Raw genomic sequence first — 20,415 nt, 5'->3', positions numbered from 1 at the left:
AATGTGTATTGGGTAGCCACGTGTCAGCAACCACTTTATAGTGTATAGAAAGTTAACATCAATTTTCTCCCTGAGAGAGAAAAGAACGGCAACGAATGGGAATCAACACAAACTACGGGAAACTGTCAACATTCGTGTGAGAGGGAAAAGTGTGAACTGAACGTTCATTCGTGACGTCATCTTGCAAAATCTTATGCGCCATTTTACGAAGTGACAACAATGTTGATGATGATATTAATTTTCACGGGTTATTGGACGCTACCTCCTGTCAAAATTCATTCATAAAATCGGCTCGTAAAATGGACTACTGAGTTCTTTTCAAAGCTGGAGGTTTCGTTCATTTCGACAGTTCACACGTCGTTTCGCTAGGGATGTTCATTACGTTAATCTTGTCCAGCAAATACAAAATCAAGTCAAGTAATTATTTTCAATGATCTCATTCTATCTACCACTATCGTTGGCGCTTGTACATTTTCAATATTTTTGGTAATCCTCTGAATTTCCCAATTAGCCGACACTTTCAAACCATGGAACATTTTTCTCCACTCCACAAAATGCATCCGTTTAAATGGTGACAAAAATACTCTAAAATTCTTCTTCTGATCGCAGTTCTTTCAAAATTATAATTTATATCATGATGGCGACTTTGGGAGACTGCAGAGCCTTATTTACTATGTTGACTTTTTTTTTTTTAATTTTTTTATTTTTTTTTATTTTTTTTACCCGCCACTATCCCCCACACCAAAGGACTCGTAGAGTGAGTCCCCTGGTAAGTGGACTTGCTGTAACCCTATCAAATTCATTTGAATCGTTATGAATTATTTCAAGGCCGTTTCATAGCTTAATGCTAATGAAAATCGTTCTTAAATGAATGATTCTCATCATACAATGCCCCCTCCATAACTAACCCCTAGAAGCTGCCTGTGTCGTTCTATCTCGATACCCACTGCACAAGAAATCGAATGCCTGCGGGTAGGAAAAGGATACCTTCCTGACTCCAAGCGTCGCCGTGCAGACCCAACCAACAAAACCCAGCTTACAGCCATCCAAACGACCGTCGTCGTTGGGTAAAGGTTGTTATTTTAATCAGGAATTTGCCTGCGTAAAATTATCTGTTATGTGATATCTCAATCCGAGAGGAGATCTCCCGCCTCTGTCCCTACCCCGTGGCATTGGAATGTAATTCCTTTCGAGTGGAAGGTACAACATCAAAACAACCCCCAACCACCGAACGATAGGCGGCCGCACACTCCGGAAGAACGTGTCCCGAGAGTCGTTTCGTGAGAGCCTAATTGACGCGAGGGATGTTTTGCTTCGACCGAGAACGGCATCCGTTGCTATCCACTAACTGCTGCTGCTGCTGCTGCTAAGCACATACTCAAAAGGGTCGACCGACACGTGCAGCGGAAGAAGACGTGCCCTAGCTAGAACTCTCGGTGGCGGCGACAACTCCGATCAGTTGGCAACGATGATGATGATGATGATGATGATGATGATGATGGGCCATGTGCTTGACAAGAGTCCTGCCTCTTACTGACTGCCATTCTAGTTCTAGGTCGATATGGCGTCGAAGTGCATGAAACCCGATACAGCGACACCGATAGGCGATAATGCTGAATGTTTTGCAAACGTGACGATAGCGGCGATATTTGGCTTTCATCAGCACAAATACGGCACATGGTCTCGTCCGGTTGTCATCGTCGTCGTCGTCGTTGCCAGCGTGGTTATTAAGCAGGCACGCTTTCGGTTTCCAAACCGATTGGAAACGTAAATATGCGGGAAATGATGTGTGCTTTATGGTAGACCTAGTTCGGGAAGTCTTTCTCTCGAATAAGTATTGCGTATCAACCACAATCACATGGCGCGCAAATGTTTACGCAGCAAGCAGGATTGTCATGAGCTGAGAGTCATGAGCTATGGGTGTTTCGCCCTTATTGCCACAAAGAGCTTATCGATTCGAGACGGAACACCCATTGAATAGTGATTGAGTGTTTTTCATTTTCAATTGGATTTTGTATTGTTTAAGAATAATGCAATGATACCAGGTCAATTCGAGATATCAACGACAAATTTATGATCGAAAACAGTTTCACGACTCACATCCATGATCGCTTTAATCTAAATTGCTTTTTCAAAATGATCGATTTTGAAATAACAGTACACACCCAATAGCAGTAAGATAGCAATTTAATTGGGTGATGGTAAGACTTTTAAAAATTTTGCATGTAGCTGGATCTGGGTTATTGTTTGATGAATGAGTCCAGGATACATCGGGGGTGCTTCCAGAATCCTTTTGGAGTGTTTTGGGGTACTTTTGGAATGCTTCCAGAATTCTTTTGGAATGTTTTGTACTTCCAGAATCCTTCTTAAATGTTTCCAGAATCCTTCTGGAATGTTTCCATAATCATTCTGGAATGTTTTCAGATTCCTTCTGGAATGTTTCCTGAATCCTGAATGTTTCCAGAATCCCTCAGAAATGTTTCCAGAATCCTTCTGGAATATTTCCAGAATCCTTCTGGAATATTTCCAGAATCCTTCTGGAATGTTTCCGGAGTCCTTCTGGAGTGTTTAAAGACTCCTTCTAGAATGTTTCCAGAATCCCTCAGAAATGTATCCAGAATTCTTCTGGAATGTTTCCAAAGTCCTGCTGGAATGTTTCCAGAATCCCTCAGGAATGTTTCCAGAATTCTTCTGGAATGTTTCCAAAGTCCTGCTGGAATGTTACCAGAATCCTTCTGGAATGTTTCCAGAATCCATCTGAAAAGTTTCCAGAATCCTTTTGGAATGTTTCCAGAATCCTTTTGGAATGTTTCGAGAATCCTCCTAGAATGTATGGAGAATCCGTCTGGAATGTTTCCAGAATCCTGCTGGAATGTTTCCAAAATCTTTCTGGAATGTTTCCAGAATCCTTCTGGAATATTTCCAGAATTCTTCTGGAAAGTTTCCTGAATCCTTCCGGAATGTTTCCAGAATCCTTTTGGAATGTTTCCAAAATCCTGGAATGTTTCCAGATTCCTTCTGGAATGTTTCAAAAATCCTTCTGGAATGTTTCCAAGATCCTTCTGGAATGTTTCCAGAATCCTTCTGGAATGTTTCCAGAATCCTTCTGGAATGTTTCCAAAATCCTTCTGGAATATTTCCTGAATCCTTCTGGAATGTTTTCAGAATCCTTCTGGAATGTTTCCAAAATCCTTCTAAAATGTTTCGAGAATCCTCCTAGAATGTATGGAGAATCCTTTTGGAATGTTTCCAGAATCCATCTGGAATGTTTCCTGAATCCATCTGGAATGTTTCCAGAATTCTTCTGGAATGTTTCCTGAATCCTTCCGGAATGTTTCCTGAATCCTTCTGGAATGTTTCCAGAATCCTTCTGGAATGTTTCCAAAATCCTTGTGGAATGTTTCCTGAATCCTTCTGGAATGTTTTCAGAATCCTTCTGAAATGTTTCCAAAATCCTTCTGGAATGTTTCCAGAATCCTTTTGGAATGTTTCCAGAATCCTTTTGGAATGTTTCCAGAATCCCCCTAGAAGGCATCGAGAATCCATCTGAAAAGTTTCCAGAATCCTTTTGGAATGTTTCCAGAATCCTTTTGGAATGTTTCCAGAATCCATCTGGAATGTTTCCAGAATCCTGGAATGTTTCCAGAATTCTTCTGGAATGATCTTTCCAGAATACTTCCGAAATGTTTCCAGAATCCTTCTGGAATGTTTCCAGAATTCTTCTGGAATGTTTCCAGAATCCTTCTGAAATGTTTCTATAATCCTTCTGGAATGTTTCCAGAATCCTTCTGAAATGTTTCTATAATCCTTCTGGAATGTTTCCAGAATCCTTCTGAAATGTTTCCAGAATCCTTCTGGGATGTTTCCAGAATCATTCTGGAATGTTTCCAGAATCCTTCTGGAATGCTTCCAGAATCCTTCTGGAATATTTCCAGAATCCTTCTGGAATGTTTCCGAAATCCTTCTGGAATGTTTCAGAATCTTTCTTGAATGTTTCCAGAATCCTTCTGGATTGTTTCTAGAATTCTTCTGGAATGTTTCCAGAATTCTTCTGAAAAGTTTCCAGAATCTCTCTGGAATGTTTCCAGTATCCTGCTGGAATGTGTCCAACATCATTATGGAATGTTTCCAGAATCCTTCTGAAATGTTTCCAGAATCCTTGTGGAATGTTTCCTAAATCATTACGGAATTTTTCCAGAACCCTTTTGGAATGTTTCCAAAACCCTTCTGGAATGTTTTCAGTATCCCTCTGGAATGTTTCCAGAATTCTTCAGGAATGCTTCCAGAATCCTTATTTAATGGTTCCAGAATCATTCTGGAATATTTCCAGAATCCTTCGGGAATGTTTCCAGTATCCTTCCGGAATGTTTTCAGAATCCTTCTGGAATGTTTAAATAATCCTTCTGGAATGTTTCTAGAAACCTTCTGGAATGTTTCCAGAATCCTTTTGGAATGTTTCCAGAATCCTTCTGGAATATTTCCAGAATCCCTCTGAAATGTTTCCGGAATCCTTCAGGAATGTATCCAGAATCCTTCTGGAATAATTCTAGAAACCTGCTGGAATGTTTACAGAATCCTTTTTGAATGTTTCTAGAATCCTTCTGGAATGTTCCCAGAGTCTTTTTGAAATGTTCCCGGAATCCTTTTAGAATGTTTCCGGAATCCATTTGAAATGTCTCAAGAAGCATTCAAGAATATTTCCAGAATTCTTCTGAAATGTTTCCAGAATCCTCGTGAAATGTTTCTACAATCCTTCTGGAATATTTCCAGAATCCTTCTGGAATGTTTCCAAAACCTTTCTGAAATGTATCCAGAATCCTTTTGGAATGTTTCCAGAATTCTTCTTAAATGTTTCTACAAATCTTCTAGAATATTTCCCGAATCCTTCTGAAATGTTTCCTGAATCCTTATTGAATGTTTCCAGAATGCTTCTGAAATATTTCCAAAATCCTTCTTGAATGTTTTCAAAATCCTTTTGGAATGTTTTCAGAAACCTTCACTAGTGCTTCCAGAATCCATCTGGAGTATTTCTGGAATACTTGTGGAATATTGCAAAATTATTTTGGAATATTTTCAGAAACTTTCAATAGTGTGTTCAAAATGCATTTGGAATGTTTCCAGAATCTTTCTGAGATGTTCCCTGAATCCTTCTTGAATGTTTCATGAATCCTTCTGGGTTATTTCCAGAATCCTTCTGGAATGTTTCCAAAATCCTTCTGGAATGTTTCCAGAATCCTTCTGGAATGATTCCAGAATCCTTCTGGATTTTTTCCAGAATCCTTCTGGAATGTTTCGGAATTCTTCTGGAATGTTTCCATATTGTTTCTGGAATGTTTCTAGAATGCTTCTGGAATGTTTCCAGAATCCTTCTGGAATGTTTCCAGAATCCTTCTGGAATGTTTCCAGAATCCTTCTGGAATGTTTCCAGAATCCTTTTGGAATGTTTCCAGAATCCTTCTGGAATGTTTCCAGATTCCTTCTGGAATGTTTCCAGAATCTTTCTGGAATGTTTAGAGTGCTTCTAGAATGTTTCCAGAATACTTCTGGAGTGTTTCTGGAATCCTTCTGGGATATCTCCATAATTCTTCTGGAATATTTCCATAATCCTTCTAGAATATTTGCAGTATCCTTCTGGAATGTTTCTGGTATCCTTCTGGAATGTTTCCAGAATGCTTCTAGAATGTATCTAGAATCCTTCTTGAATGTTAACTGAATCCGTCTGAAAGGTTTTCTGAATCCTTCTGGAATGTCTCCAGAATCCTTCTGGAATGTTTCCAGAATCTTTCTGGAATATTTCCGGAATCCTTTTTTAATACTTCAGAATCTTTCTGGAACATCTTCAAAATTCATCTGGAATACAGTTTTGTGTTGTTTCTACAGCTATGAACATGGCGTTTAAGAGAACGAAAATAAAGCTTTGATCAATTTGATTTGATCAATAATATCCCTTCATAAACTCAATTTCCGACTTAAATCATTCGTGTTATATTCCCCTTCATTCGATTTTTATCGATACTGTCGACCGTATCACCTCGCCATTTCTGACGACGCGGTCGGTGTCGGCTGCCGTATATTTGCACTTCTTCCGTTTGTTTTACGTCAGCCAACCGCGCGAGAACAGCCGTTCCACACACACCTCTTTCCCAGGCACGATACCACTCCCCGCCACATGTTCCTCCGGCTTGCTTGCTCGCTTGATTACTAGGTCAGTCGGTTGTAGGTATATCGCGTCGCTTCTTCCGACCGACCCGGCTGGGGCCCGGCGAGCCCGCCATGCGGTGCAATAATTGATGAAGTAAACATCAAGACTGACTCACGAGAGAGAAAGACACCCATCAGCAAAAGCAGGCAAAAGCCAAGGAGAGAATCGTTTCTCAGCGTTTATTTTTATCTACAGGGGCAAACGTGAGCCTCTTTAGCTCAGTGGTAGAGCGCTGGTCTCGTAAACCAGCGGTCGTGAGTTCAAACCTCACAGGAGGCAGGGAGTTGTCTTTTTGTTGAGAGACGGAGGATTATTTCTAAGTTTGTTACTGAATGTCACCTCACCCCTCGTCGACATTTTCATTTTGCTTGTGTTGAACGTCGTCTACACAAAAATTCAATAAATTTAGCAAATTTAGTAGATTACCAGTTTTTGTTTTCCCTCAGAATATATGCTGAGAAAATGTATTTTGGGAACCATTGAACTCCCTCAGAGTCAACCCAACGAACGCCAGATGTCTCCGTCATTACACCCCGGATTCGAAACGGCTTATTCACCCATTTCAGTAAATGCGACTCGTTTACCCACCGAAACAATAAAACGATTTAATTTATCTCCCGTTGGCCTAATGCGGCTGGCTACACAAGCATTGCTGACGGGACATCGACGCACATATTAATCGTAATATTATAGCGCTCGTAAAACATACAAACAGACTAACCAACCACTCCAATCCACTGTTCGGATGCGAACAGAATGTTGTCGGAAGGAACAACGGGCGGGAGGAACATGGACGTGGGCAACGCAACACAACACGCGTCGCGTCGGCCAGCTCAGAAGGGGATGAACAAGACACGAAGACCTTAGGTATAGCTCTCTAGCACTAGGCGTGAAATGGGCTGGTCGTTGGTGTCTTCTTTGCGTGATTGTCGGCCGCAAATCCACGACAGTCGGAGTCGACTCGCCTTTTCAGTTGATCCCTCTTTCGAGATAACATCGATTGCTTGTTAAAGCCGGACCGGGTGCACTGTGGTCAAAAAGGGTTTTGAGTATTAAAAGAACTTACAAAAAGCTGGAAAGAGTGTTCATTGCGGCTCTGGGCGCTGGGATCGATAGAGAAAACTTCGCAAATAATTTGGTGAGCTCATTTCATGCTATTGTAAACGGTTCGCTTTTAGTACCGCGAAAGGGTTCCGGGTGAACTGTCCCGTTCACTCAGATCTTACCGGAACTGAGACAACGTGACGGACTCTCACGCCAACCTTTCGATATCGATGGCACGTTGGCCAGATGAACATCACGGATGTGATTATCCACAATGTGTTCTAAGCATATCAGAAGAAATGAGGTCAAACTGATAGGTCTGAAACTCTTTGCTTCTTCATACGACGCACGACCCACTTTTGGAATGAACTTCACAGTAATATCTCGCCAAGATTTGGGAATATAGCCTGTAGCAAAACTGCATACGAGTATTTTTTTTTTTAAAACATGTTTGAAATAATCAAATTCCTTTTCTGAAGCAAAATAGGATAAATCCCATCTGCCCCAGGAGATTTGAAAGGAGCAAAACTATTTAGTGCCCACTCAATCGATTCTATAGTTACAATACTCCGAGCCGAAGCCAGGGAATCGTAACTACAGGAAAAGACATCAGGTTCATCCGAAGATGTAATATCCACACATCCAGGGAAGTGTGTGCTGAATAAGCATTCCAAAACTTCCTCATTAGAGGAAGTCAGATCGCCATTTGGCTAACGAAATTCGTTCACTTGGAAATCCTTAGATTTCGCAAGGATTTTGTTTAACCGACTAACTTCACTCAAGCTGGAAACATATGTACAAAGGTTTTTCCAGTCGGATCGTTCAGCAGACCGGAGAACTTTCCTGTAGGCCTTGCGATCCGACCTGAAAGCCTCTGAACCAGCCGAACGTCGTCTCTTCCAACTCTTTCTACATTGTTTCCTGAGTTTCACCAGATCAGAGTTCCACCAAAGGGTTCCTCTTGGGGTCTTCACAGACCGTAGAGGGCAAGCTTCCTCTAAATCACTTGGAGTGTCAATGGATGGTGAGTATCCATCAAATTTGGCTGCTAACAATAAGAATAGAAGAATAGAACTACTAACCCCAATTCAAGGTTTCAAGTGACCCGTGCTGAGGAATGAGTGATCGAGGGGGTCAAAAAGATGCTCGATCTTTAACGGAGCATGTGGGGTACCTGGGCACCCCCCACAGTAAGCTGTCCCTTACCGCTTTAATGCAGGGCTCTGGCGTGGTGGACATTCTTTCCCGTGCTACTCGTGGGATTTAATCATGAAGTCAAATAAACAAAATCAGAATCTAGGTGGAAGTAGTGGTGGGATCAACCCCTTCGCAAGAAGTGGGTTGATGAGATCTCCGACAAGGAGAAGTGAGGAGATATGCGCTGGGAGTTGCGTACGCAGCTTAAGCGTGGGTGCTCCAGTCCACTTCCCGGCAAGCCAGCCGGTGGAGGTTATGGACGGAGCGTGGTTGTTGAGGGCCGTCAACCGAGAATCCAAAGGACCGTCCGCAATAGAGGTGGCTGAGCAGCAGCTTGGCAAAATCATCGACTTTGCGTCCACTAAGTCGAATATAAGCAAGGACCTGAAAACGGCCTTGCTTCGATTTAGGGCGTCGATCGACGATGCCAAGCAGGAGCACGCGGCACTCGCGTTGCTGACTGCTGCAGTAGCGGAGCCTGCAATTGAGAAAGTGTCGAAGTTTACCCAAACGAAGGCCTTCTCCTTCGCAGGAAGTCCGAATAAGGCGGAAGCGACTGCTCGCGACAAACGGGGCAAGCAATCGCAGAAGCGGGGGAGGCAACCGGCAAGCGAGGAGCTGTCTGGCGGTGCCCGCAAGACCAGGCGAATCATTACCCCGAAAGTCGGGGTAAATGCCGGAAGGTCGGACCCCAGCCAGGGTTCCCGGTAAGCTGGGAAGGGTGGGCCTGAAAAGGCTGACCCGTCCCGGAACGATGGGAACAAGGGGTTGCGATCGCTGGTGGGCCCTCAACAGCCACAGAGCAGGGCGATCCAAGGGGAGAAACCCCCTTGGACGAAGGTAGAGCAGAAGAGGAAGAAGAAGGCGAATCCGCAGGTAGTAGCGCAGGACGCCAAGCCAAGGCGTAGGAGGGCAGGTGCCAAGCGCGAGAAAGGCGACATGATCGTCATCAAGACGGAAAAGTCCAAGTACTCGGACGTCTAGAAGATGATGCGAAGCGACGCCAAGCTTGAGGGTCTTGGAGCCGACGTACGCAGTATTAGACGTACTCGTACGGGCGAGATGATCCTGGAGCTGAAGCGCCAGAAGGAGCACAAGGGCGCCGCCTATAAGAGGCTGGCAGAAGAGGTCCTTGGTGAGGGTGTGCAGGTGAGGGCTCTGACACACGAGGCGACTCTGAAAGTCAAGGACATTGATGAGATCACCGAAGTGGAAGAGCTCGTCACGGCACTGCGCGATGTGCAGGTGGCCGCCGCAGCCGTTAAGCTACGGAAAGGGCCAGCAGGGACACAGATAGCTTTGGTTCAGCTACCTGTGGCGGACGTCAAAAAGTCCGTTAAAGTAGGGAGCATAAAGGTGGGTGGTGTGTATGTCACCTGACATTCCACGAGCCACCAGAGGTTTGCTTCAGGTGTCTGGAACCAGGACACAAGTCGTGGGACTGCAAAGGCCCCGACAGGCGCAAACTGTGCAGGCAATGCGGCGCTGAAGGTCATAAGGCCCAAAGCTGCACGAGTCCGCCCATCTGCATGACCTGTACCGGGAAATCCTCGAACAACAGACATCCGATGGGTGGTCCAAGGTGCCCGGCCTTCAAGAAAGCTGCAGTGAACAACAAATCACAGTGCAGGTAACGCAGCTGAACCTGAACCACTGTGATGTGGCTCAGCAACTGCTTTGTCAGGCGGTTCCTGAGTAGGAAACGGATATCGCCATCATATCGGACCCATACCGAGTACCCACCGGCAACGGCAACTGGGTCACGGATGGAACCAGAAAAATGGCGGCGATATGGACGACGGGTAAACACCCCGTCCAGGAGTTGGTGTCTACTACCTATGAGGGCTTCGTGGTCGCCAAAGTAAACGGGGTTTTCTTCTGTAGCTGTTACGCAGCTCCGCGGTGGCCGATCGAGCAGTTCACGCAAATGCTGGACCGCTTAACGACCGTGCTAACAGGGCGAAGGCCGGTGGTAATAGCGGGTGACTTGAATGCCTGGACCGTGGAATGGGGAAGCCGTTTCACGAACCAGCGGGGTCAGATCCTGCTAGAAACACTGGCCATCTTAGATGCCGACTTGGCTAATGTCGGTACCAAGAGTACCTTTAGTCGAAACGGAGCGGAGTCAATTATTCACATGGCCTTTTGTAGTCCTGGCCTAACAAGTAGTTCGAACTGGAGAGTAGATGATGGCTACACTCACAGCGACCACCTGGCGGTTCGCTACAGTATCGACTACAACAACAGCAGACAGCGGATACAAGGCCAAGGCCAAACCCCCGCAGGTGGAAGACATCATACTTCGACGAAGGGGTAGTTAGGGAGGCGCTCCGCCGTGAGCGAAACTTAATCGGTTTAGACGGCGACGAGCTGGTAGCGGTGCTCTCACGTGCGTGTGATGCGACCATGCCTAGGCGAGTCCACCCTAGAAATGGGAGGCATCCGGCTTACTGGTGGACCGACGCGATTGCGGACCTACGCCGCGGCTAGCCCGTAGGCGGCGGATGCAGCGAGCACGATCAGAGGAAGAGCGAAACGAACGGCGGGTGGTGTTCGCCGCTGCAAAAGCCGCGCTTAAGACCGAGATAAGAGCAAGCAAAAAGGCCCACTTTGAGGGTCTCTGTCAGAGTGCCAATACGAACCCGTGGGGTGACGCCTACAGGATCGTTATGGCCAAGACGAGAGGTGTGATGGCTCCAACAGAGCAATCTCCAGAGATGTTGGAGGGGATCATTGGAAGACTTTTTCCGCGTCATGATCCTAGTCTTTGACCTCCTTTCGTAGGACAGCCGGGGACTGGGGCTGGCGATGAGGAGAGGTTCACCGATGTGGAACTTGCGGGGATAGCTAAGTCCCTTAGCGTAGGTAAGGCCCCAGGTCCGGACGGAGTTCCGAACCTGGCCTTAAAAGTAGCTATTGCAGAGGCTCCCGAGATGTTCAGGTCTGCTATGCAGAAATGCCTGGACGAGGGAGTTTTCCCAGAAGCTTGGAAGAGGCAGAGCCTGGTACTATTGCCAAAGGCGGGGAAACCACCCGGAGACCCGTCGGCATATAGACCAATATGCTTGATTGACACGGCGGGGAAGGTGCTCGAAAAGATCATCTTCAATAGAATGTTGCGGTTCACCGAGGGCGTAAATGGTCTTTCGAGTAACCAGTACGGCTTCCGGAAGGGGAGGTCCACCGTAGACGCTATCTTGTCGGTTACAAAAACCGCCGAGAAAGCACTCGAGCCTAAGAGGAGGGGAATTCGCTTTTGCGCGGTAGTGACTCTGGATGTAAGGAATGCGTTTAATAGCGCCAGCTGGTCTGCTATTGCCGATGCGCTCTTGCGTCTGGGGATACCGGAGTACCTGTACAAGATTCTCGGAAGTTACTTTCAGAATCGTGTACTAGTCTACGACACGGAGGTGGGTCGGAAGTGCTTTCACATAACCTCAGGAGTCCCGCAAGGTTCCATCCTGGGTCCGGTGTTATGGAATGTCATGTACGACGAGGTGTTGAGGTTAGAGTATCCAGTGGGAGTGGTGATTGTCGGATTTGCCGACGACATTACGCTCGAAGTCTACGGTGAAACGATCGAGGAGGTAAAGTTGACTACCAACCACTCGATCAAGGTTGTGGAGGCGTGGATGCGGTCCAGGAAACTGGAGCTGGCTCACCACAAGACAGAGGTGACGGTTGTTAACAACCTGAAGTCGGAACAGCAGACGTAGATCAGTGTAGGAGAGTGTACTATCCTGTCAAAGCGCTCCGTCAAACACTTGGGCGTGATGATCGACGATAAGCTTACCTTCGGTAGCCACGTCGATTTTGCCTGTAAAAGAGCCTCCACAGTAGGCCGTCCCTTATTTTGAAAAATTGGAAATGTTATAAGTTAGTGGAAAATGATCGTTTTAGCTAAGAAATGATCGTGTCAAAATTTGAAGTCCGTATCTCAAGGCTAAGTGGTCCCTCAAGGGGCCTAAAGTTGGCAAAAATTGTATGGGACCAAAAAAACATGAAATTTTTTTCGACAAAAAAAAATACGCTAATCTACTAAATCCGGTGGAGGATACAACTGCGGACAATTTGGTCTAGAGGATGTGTAGGGATGAGTTTAGCTGGAACGCCGTTTCAACGGCTATCACCCATATTATCTGGGAGCTACAGAGGAAGTGGCGCGTGGACTCGGAGAATGGCTAGTCCAGATGCAGTACAAGAGGTGGTCCAGGGGTTCGGAGTCGGCTTCGTAGGTCATACCGGTGCCCTGCGGTCGAGATCGACCCCTACAGCGATTAAGTGGCCGCGGAGGGGAAGTCTCGGTAGCGGTGCTGTCGTGGCGTCGGTCTACTGGGTTGGATCCGAGCCCGCGGTTGGAAAGGAGTCCACGGCAAGGGTCGGGGTAGGTGAGACGCTGCTGTCTGCAACCTTCGGGTGCATCTGACCCTGCTCGCCTTCCGGGTTGACCCTGCCAGCCTTCCGAGGACAAAGCGAGTGGCGAGGACCACTCGAGAAACTGGCTAAGCGCCAGCATGTTACCGTGATGGGCTCTCCAGAGCGAGTCATCGATGTTCGTTGCTGCTAGACTACGCAGCTAACCTTGAGGGTGCGATGTGCACTAGCCCCTCTCTGAAGCAATACCTTCTTGGTGGTTCCGGAGAGACTAGGGTTTTGCGAACATACGAATGTGTTTTAGTGGGTCGAGGAGAGAGTAGTCCTGGCTTTTACTAGTGTTGTAGCCTTCCTGTTAGAGTGTCTGTTGAGCAGATTTTTCCCCTTATGGTTTAGAAGGGAGAAAAAAGACCTTAGACTGACCAGTAAGATAATGTGCAATAATGTGAGAAAATGATATTCAAAGCAAAAATTTCGAGTTGAAAAAACACCATGACAAGACCACTCTTGACCACTGTGAGTTCCTTCAAACGTAATGACTCTTCCCCCTTTTCCGTATGGAGATAAGTAAATGCACCAGAGACTGCTCACCATATTGAACGGAAACGATGACCATCGGTGATCAATAGCACCAAGCACCCATCGTTGAAAACCACTGCTGGGAATATTTGCACAATTACGAGTGTCACGATGGGAACCACAACCTACAACCGCAAATACAATTCCGCCGATGGGTTCTTCCTCCGTGGATAAGGACGATTAAGTACAGGCATACCTCGATAGTACGTACACCACCGCTTCGTTTAGTGTACGTACTATCGAAACGTACGTACTATCGAATCACAAATTTTTATTCCAAATTTCATTTTCAAATCAAAGAATGTTTTTTCTAGAACGTCAGGATTGCCAAAAAATTACATGTGGCCTAAGGGTCCGTTTATTAATTACGTAATTTTGCTTGTTTAGGATTCTATCTTTATTGAAAAAATCTTCTTGTGCTCTGGGAATGCTTCGTAGAGGCATCTCGTCTCTGGGAACTTATATTGATTCTACTTGAAGTATCTTTTAGAACCATCCAAACTGATCTAGATATAATTAAATCGATCTAGATCAATTTTATCTTGTTATAGAAACATTCTAGAATTATTTTCTCCTGCAATATTTATTGCCGTCATATTTTCAAAATCTTCTGAACATTGCTCCTTCTAGGACACCTCCAAGAGTTTAAATGTTTCACGAGAAGGGATTCCTAGAGGTATCCCAGAGCTCTTGGAGGAATCCCGGAATTCTTGGAGGAATTCAAGGAAAAAATATTTGATGAATCTTAAAAAAAAAATCCTGTAGGAATCTCGGAATGAATTCCTGGAGGAATCTTGGAATGAATTAATGGAGAAATTCCGGAACGAAATTCCTGGAGGTATTCAGGAAGAAATCCTGGAAGTCCCGAAAGTATTACAGAAGAAATTCTTGGTGAAGTTTCGGAAGGAATCTCTGGAGAAATCTCTGAAAGAGACCCTGGAATCTCATAAGGAATCGCAGAAGAAACTCCTGGAAGAATCCCAGAAAGAATTCCTGGAGAAATCTCGGAACCAACACTTAGAGGAATTTCGAAACTGAAAGAAACTTGAAACTTGAAGAAATCCCTAAAGCAAGCGAGAAAGCGAAATGTCTTTCCCCGAATCCCACAATTCGGGTTCACCCAGAAACAATTGAATTGGTACAGCCCGGAGTATCTTCTGGGAGTTCTTCAGGAATTCCTTCTAAAACCCTTCCAGAAATCCTACAAGTTCCCTGACAAGAACTTCATTTAGTATTCCTCTAAAAGCTTCTCCGAGATCGCTCCAGAAACTTCTTCTGATTTTTTTTTCGGGAGCTACTTCTGATTTAAGTATTCCTTCTGGGATTCCTACAATAATTTCACCAAGTAAATTTTCTTGGATTTTTCCAGGATTCTTTCGAAAATTCCTCCGGGAATTTCTTCTGGGTGACTGTCAGGAATTACTTTTCAGGAACTTCTTCCAGGAATTCTTTCAGAAACTGATTCCGGGATTTCTTCGAGAACTTTTTCCAGGAATCATCTAAGGACTCTTTTTTGACTTCTACCAAGAGCTCCGTCAGGAATTCTTGCAAGCGCTTCTGGAATTCTTTCAGATGTTTGTAATGGAATTCATTTTGAATTATTTGGAGTATTTTGTTTTTGAAATTCCTCATGTAGTTTCTGTAAGATTTTTTTGAATAAACACAGGAAAAAGCAACTTAGTTATAGCTTCCTCCTAGAGAAATTCTAGAATAAGTTTGTGGAGAAACCACAGAAGGAATATCTGGAAGAGTTTCAGAAAAAAAAAATGCTAAGTTAATCCTAGGAGGGGTAATGCTGAAGGAATCTCGAAATTAATTTCTACAGAAATCCAGGAATCTCTGGAAGAATCGCGGGGAACTTCCTGTAACAATCCTGGCAATAGCTTCTGACGGAACCCCAGGCGAAACCCCAGGCGGAACCACTTAAGGAATCTCTGAAAAAAAAAACTCCTGGGAAAATCCAGAGGGAGCTTCTGAAGGAATCCTAAATAAACTTCCGGAGGAATTTCATTAAGAGCTTACGGAATCCCAGAAGAACGCTCTGGAACAAATTTGTGGACAAACCACGAGGGGAGTCCCGGATGGAATTCTTGTGGAATCCCAGAAGGAACTCCATGAGGTGAGCCACCAAGCCACCATCAAGTTATAAAACAGCACACGTACGCATACCCACCATTTTGAATTAAATCCAACCACTCATGATAAACTGGCGATTTTTTTTTAATGCGAGAGCTGACGATTTTTTTAAGTCCGAATCGTAAACAACAAAGCCTCGAAACGTCAAAAACTAAGTACATTTTCCTTAGCAACCGCGGCTTGCTGAGCCCTACGGCACTCAAAGTTTTTCAAATTTCCGAACTCATGGAAAACTGTCAAATATTTTATATGCATCGCAAATTGTCGTTAATTGTCGTGGAGCAGACCTGGTGTGGTGGTTAGAACACTTGACTATCACGCCGAGGACCTGGGATCGAATCCCACTCCCGACAAACTCGCAAAATGTGAAGTAAAGGGAAGTAAAGCGTGGGTCCCGATATGAACTAGCCTAGGGCTAAAAACCTCGTTAACACAGATAAAAAAAAGAAAAAAAAAGTTAATTGTTGGAAAACAAAAAAAAACAAGTGAGTGAACTGAAATCAATGGTTTGGATAAGTTACTTGATGGGTTTGATTCATCTCTTGGAGAGCAATCTGCACCGAGAAATTAAGAAATAGAATAATCATGTGCCTTTTTATTTTACTACAACGTTCTATTGGTAAAGAAAGCGTTTAATTAATAACTTTGCAAGTGCTTATAGACCACTAAGCTGAGAAGCAGTCCTCCCCAGTTGGGATGTAACGTCAGAATGATGATGCCAGATATTATGACTAGCAGAAAATATCTCTGTAAAGCGAATAATACTGCAATCATTACATCAAACGTATTCGTTCATGTCTTTCATTTCGCTACATTTGAAAACTGCTTATAGGTTCCCAAACTTTTTAGGTGCGCGACCCGCTTTTGCCAGTTGACGTGCTTTCGGCGACCCACCATAAAAATTCCCTCATTTGTTGTTTGTTACAGTAAATTATTCAAATGACCCTCGCGACACTCTGGATGAAGGCCGGCGACCCCCCTGGGGGGTCGTGACCCGCAGTTTGAGAAACCATGTACTGAAAATCCGTGTTATAGGAGTCTGCATAACACAAATTCATAGTACCGGAGTCTCTGCTATACGTCTACTAATGATTCGAGCTCATTTTTGTAGATTAAAAATTAACAACATTTTGGTGTACGTACTATCGAGGCAAAATGTACGTACTATCGAGGGTACGTACTATCGAGGGTACGCACTAACGAGGGTACGTACTATCGAGGTACGCCTGTATTGCGATGAAGACGGGGACGACGAATACGACAGTGATGACGATGAGGCATGGGTGCAAATTACACAGACATGCCATCTGTCGTGCCTGTACATATGGCCAAGAGGCCAGGTTTGTGCGGCGCGAAAGTGATCACTGAAGACGAAGGTGCGGGTGCGTGGGACAAGGAACGGAACGTGTCCAGAGGAGCAAAACGACGACCGCGACGGACGGCGAGTTGGCACGAATTGGCGGCGCGCATTGCATCAATAAATACGGGGATTAATTTCGCAACCTCTGTGGAATATAATTCAGTAACAAATTTTGAAAACGACGTATAATCAATGCTACACCATTGATTATACGTCGTTTTCAAAATTTGTTACTGAATTTATGGTACATCGATAATAAATTACGACCGATTATAATTGATTTAGCGTGTACGCCGAGATAAACCTGTAGACCTGTAGGCCCTATGGCACCGCATCCTCCACTATCTCGCAGGTATAACAAATGATGATTCCCTCGGTGCAGCAACGGCAATGCGTCACACTTGTGGCCATTGTAACGGCTACGGTTGAATTTGGGAATAGTGCATGGTAATTTTGGTGACTGAAATTTCATATGGCTTCCTCCGGATTGCCTCCACCGAATATCCATAAATCAGAGCTTTCTGCTTTTACATAAAAAGACTTGGATTTCAAATTACATACCGTTTCTTACAATGAAACCTTTTTTCATTGGATCACATCCCTTTGGCAGGCATACCCATTAAGCGGGAATCAAATTATGACTTGGTAGAAGCCATTTGTCCCACTGCGCCGGCTGTAGCAATCTCCGTTCAAGTGAGGAGGAAGCACCAGGGTGCGATGACGTCATGATTACGATTCCCACATCTTGCACTAATGTTTAGGGAACCCAAATGCATTGTCAATGGGGGAACCCGAATGATGTTGGCTGCAAACAATCCTATTGGGTGGGTATAGGGATGTCATATACATGGCAGGAAGAGTCAATAAAAGAAAAGAAAGCCTGCGTTTATGGCACACCGGAAATAATTAAGTGCGATTGTTCCTTCTACTTCCGAGCGATAAATCTGAAAGCAGTAAAGCACATGCTGATACGAGTAATGCGCTTGAATGGTTACAGTTACGTGCAGTCTTGATAAACACGGTATAAAAACTCTATGGCTAAGTTTAGCCTCTGCTACAATGAAATCCATTAAACAGAGTTTTTAATTATTTTTTTTACACTACAGTACTGTAATAGTAGTTTACGCAACAAGGTGCAGAATGAAGATTTTTACAGCACGAGTCGTACATTTATCCAACGAGGCTTGCCGAGTGCTGTAAAAATCGAGTTCTGCACCGAGTTGCGTACAACGTTTTTTGCACCTTCATAAATTACCACTTGAGGATAGTTTTTAACTAAAGTTTTTCATCAGACTGCACACTGATGTTCATAGCCATGATTAAGGAAGTCTGATCATAGCAGGTTATACTGTGCAGTTGTCACAATTTTTCAAACCTGCGTCCAGAAAGCATCAATAAGTTGATCAAAACTGAAAACAGTGCTGTAATGGTTCATTACGCAACGCAAATCAGTGCTGTAATGAACCATTACAGCACTGTTAATTTGGTGTGGGAAAGTAGGCCTTTTCCTGTCAGATTTGCGTGAGGTAAAATGGCCTATTACGATGAGAAGTTGCAAAAATGTAGTAGTTTACACAACGAGGTACAGAATGAAGATTTTTACAGCACGAGTCGTACCTTTATCAAACGAGCCTGGGCGAGTTGGATAATTACGACGAGTGCTGTAAAAATCGAGTTCTGCACCAAGCTGCGTACAACGTTTTTTTTGCAATTTCATAAATCACCGCTTGATGATTGTTTTTACCAAAACTTTTTCATCAAACTGCTCACTGATGTTCATAGCTATGATTAAGAAAGTGTGATCATAGCAAGTTATACTGTGCAGCTGCATTTTTTTTTTTTTCAAAACTGCGTCCAGAAAGCATCAAGAAGTTGACCAAAACTGAAATCAGTGCTGTAAAGAACCATTACAGCACTGTTGATTTGGTGTGGGAAAGTAGGCCTTTTCCTGGCAAATTTTCGTGAGGTAAAACAGCCTATTACGATGAGAAATTGCAAAAAATGGTTTATCATTGATCAGCGGGGTAACATTGATTGGATTGAACCATCCTGTGAAATGATCGAATTAACATTTTTTTGTGAAATCAGTTTCTGCTCATGAATGGCATTTCTTAATCTGTTATTTCATGAAATTTATGAAAATTAAGTTCCATAAATATATAAAAAATTGATTCTTTCTTAGCCGTGTATCGTAATGCAATAATGGGATGCTTTTTCAAACATCCACGCTTGGCATTAATGCTAGATTCAATTTGAAGTTCGAAATCACTATTTCAACTAAATTAGGTATCCCAGAGTTGAATTTCATATACCGCCAGTCGGGGTGACATTGGGCCTGGGGGGTAACTTTGGGCCAAAAATCAAGAAAGATGTTTCGCTCAAAATACTAAAATTTATCAAAGTAATTATCAAAAAGTGGATGGTAAACGGTAAATATAACTTGCGTTGACCATCCGATGTAGAAAAAAGTCGCATTTAGTCAATTTTCTATTAAGAAAACTTGATCTGAAATTTATGGTTAGGCGTACTGTACAATATCGTTCTAAAATGCCCAGCAGAAAACAGCTAAAAACCGAACATGTAATGAATTACTGTTTTCTCGGTGTGTTGGATAGCTGTTTTAAAAAGTATAATAAATTTTCTTGGTTTTGTATGCTAATTTTGCATGACAAACTTATTTACTCAAGCTGTAGTACTAATAGTGGGCCCATATAGCCGAGGCGGTAAACGCACGGGTATTCAGCATGACCATGCTGAGGGTGACGGGTTCGATTCCCGGTCGGTCCAGGATCTTTTCGTAAAGGAAATTTCCTTGACTTCCTTGGGCATAGAGTATCTTCGTGCCTGCCACACGATATACACATGCGAAATGGTCATTGGCAGAGGAAGCTCTCAGTTAATAACTGTGGAAGTGCTCATAGAACACTAAGCTGAGAAGCAGGCTTTGTCCCAATGAGGACGTTACGCCAAGAAGAGAGAGAGAGAGTAGTACGAATACTTCGTTTTGGGGGTGACTTTGGGCCATATAAAAGCAATGCAATCAGCACGAGAACCTTACAAATGTGAATTAAAACGACTGAGAGCTATCACATTTTTTTATGCATAATACGGTGAAAAATTTTGGAAATAAATGTTAGATTCATGTAAAATTAAAATTCACGCATATCAGTTAATAGGCAGATGATAAAGAAATATTACTTTCGTCTTTTGAGAATGTTAGCTGGAGTTTTATTTATGGGATAGCGGATATATTGTGTAGGAACGTTGATCGTTTACAATGAATGTGGTAAAATTGTCACGTTTGTTTGTCTGTGATGTTATTTTGAAGTGACTAGACACTGATAAGTTGTGGGCAAGTATCTATATATTTGATAGTTTCGATTTTCAAGCGATAGTATCTCACATTGAACTGTTTTGTTTGAATTTTAGTGTTTGGCCCAATGTCACCCCCTAGAAGGGGTGGAATTGGGCCAATTTAATTTAAGTTATATCATTGTCAAAATTAAAGTTAAAGCATTTTCAC

At 43.7% G+C, this 20,415-nt stretch overlaps 1 long non-coding RNA gene and 1 other non-coding gene across 2 annotated transcripts in view; one reads left to right on the top strand and one right to left on the bottom strand.

The window, feature by feature from the left end:
- Positions 1–19,944, bottom strand: part of LOC134285616 (uncharacterized) — a 302,588-nt gene extending 282,644 nt beyond the window's left edge. Inside the window, exon 1 of the long non-coding RNA XR_009996505.1 lies at positions 19,622–19,944. This is a non-coding gene — a long non-coding RNA (uncharacterized LOC134285616). The remainder of the gene's footprint in view (positions 1–19,621) is intronic.
- Trnat-cgu (transfer RNA threonine (anticodon CGU)) lies at positions 6,410–6,481 on the top strand. The gene has a single exon. It is a non-coding gene; the product is annotated as a tRNA-Thr (tRNA).
- Positions 19,945–20,415: the final 471 nt, after the last annotated feature.

This window comes from Aedes albopictus, chromosome 1, assembly GCF_035046485.1.
Source record: "Aedes albopictus strain Foshan chromosome 1, AalbF5, whole genome shotgun sequence".
Taxonomy (NCBI): Eukaryota; Metazoa; Arthropoda; class Insecta; order Diptera; family Culicidae; genus Aedes; species Aedes albopictus.
Note: the sequence above shows the minus strand (reverse complement) of the source record. Positions and strands in the feature narration are given on the sequence as shown.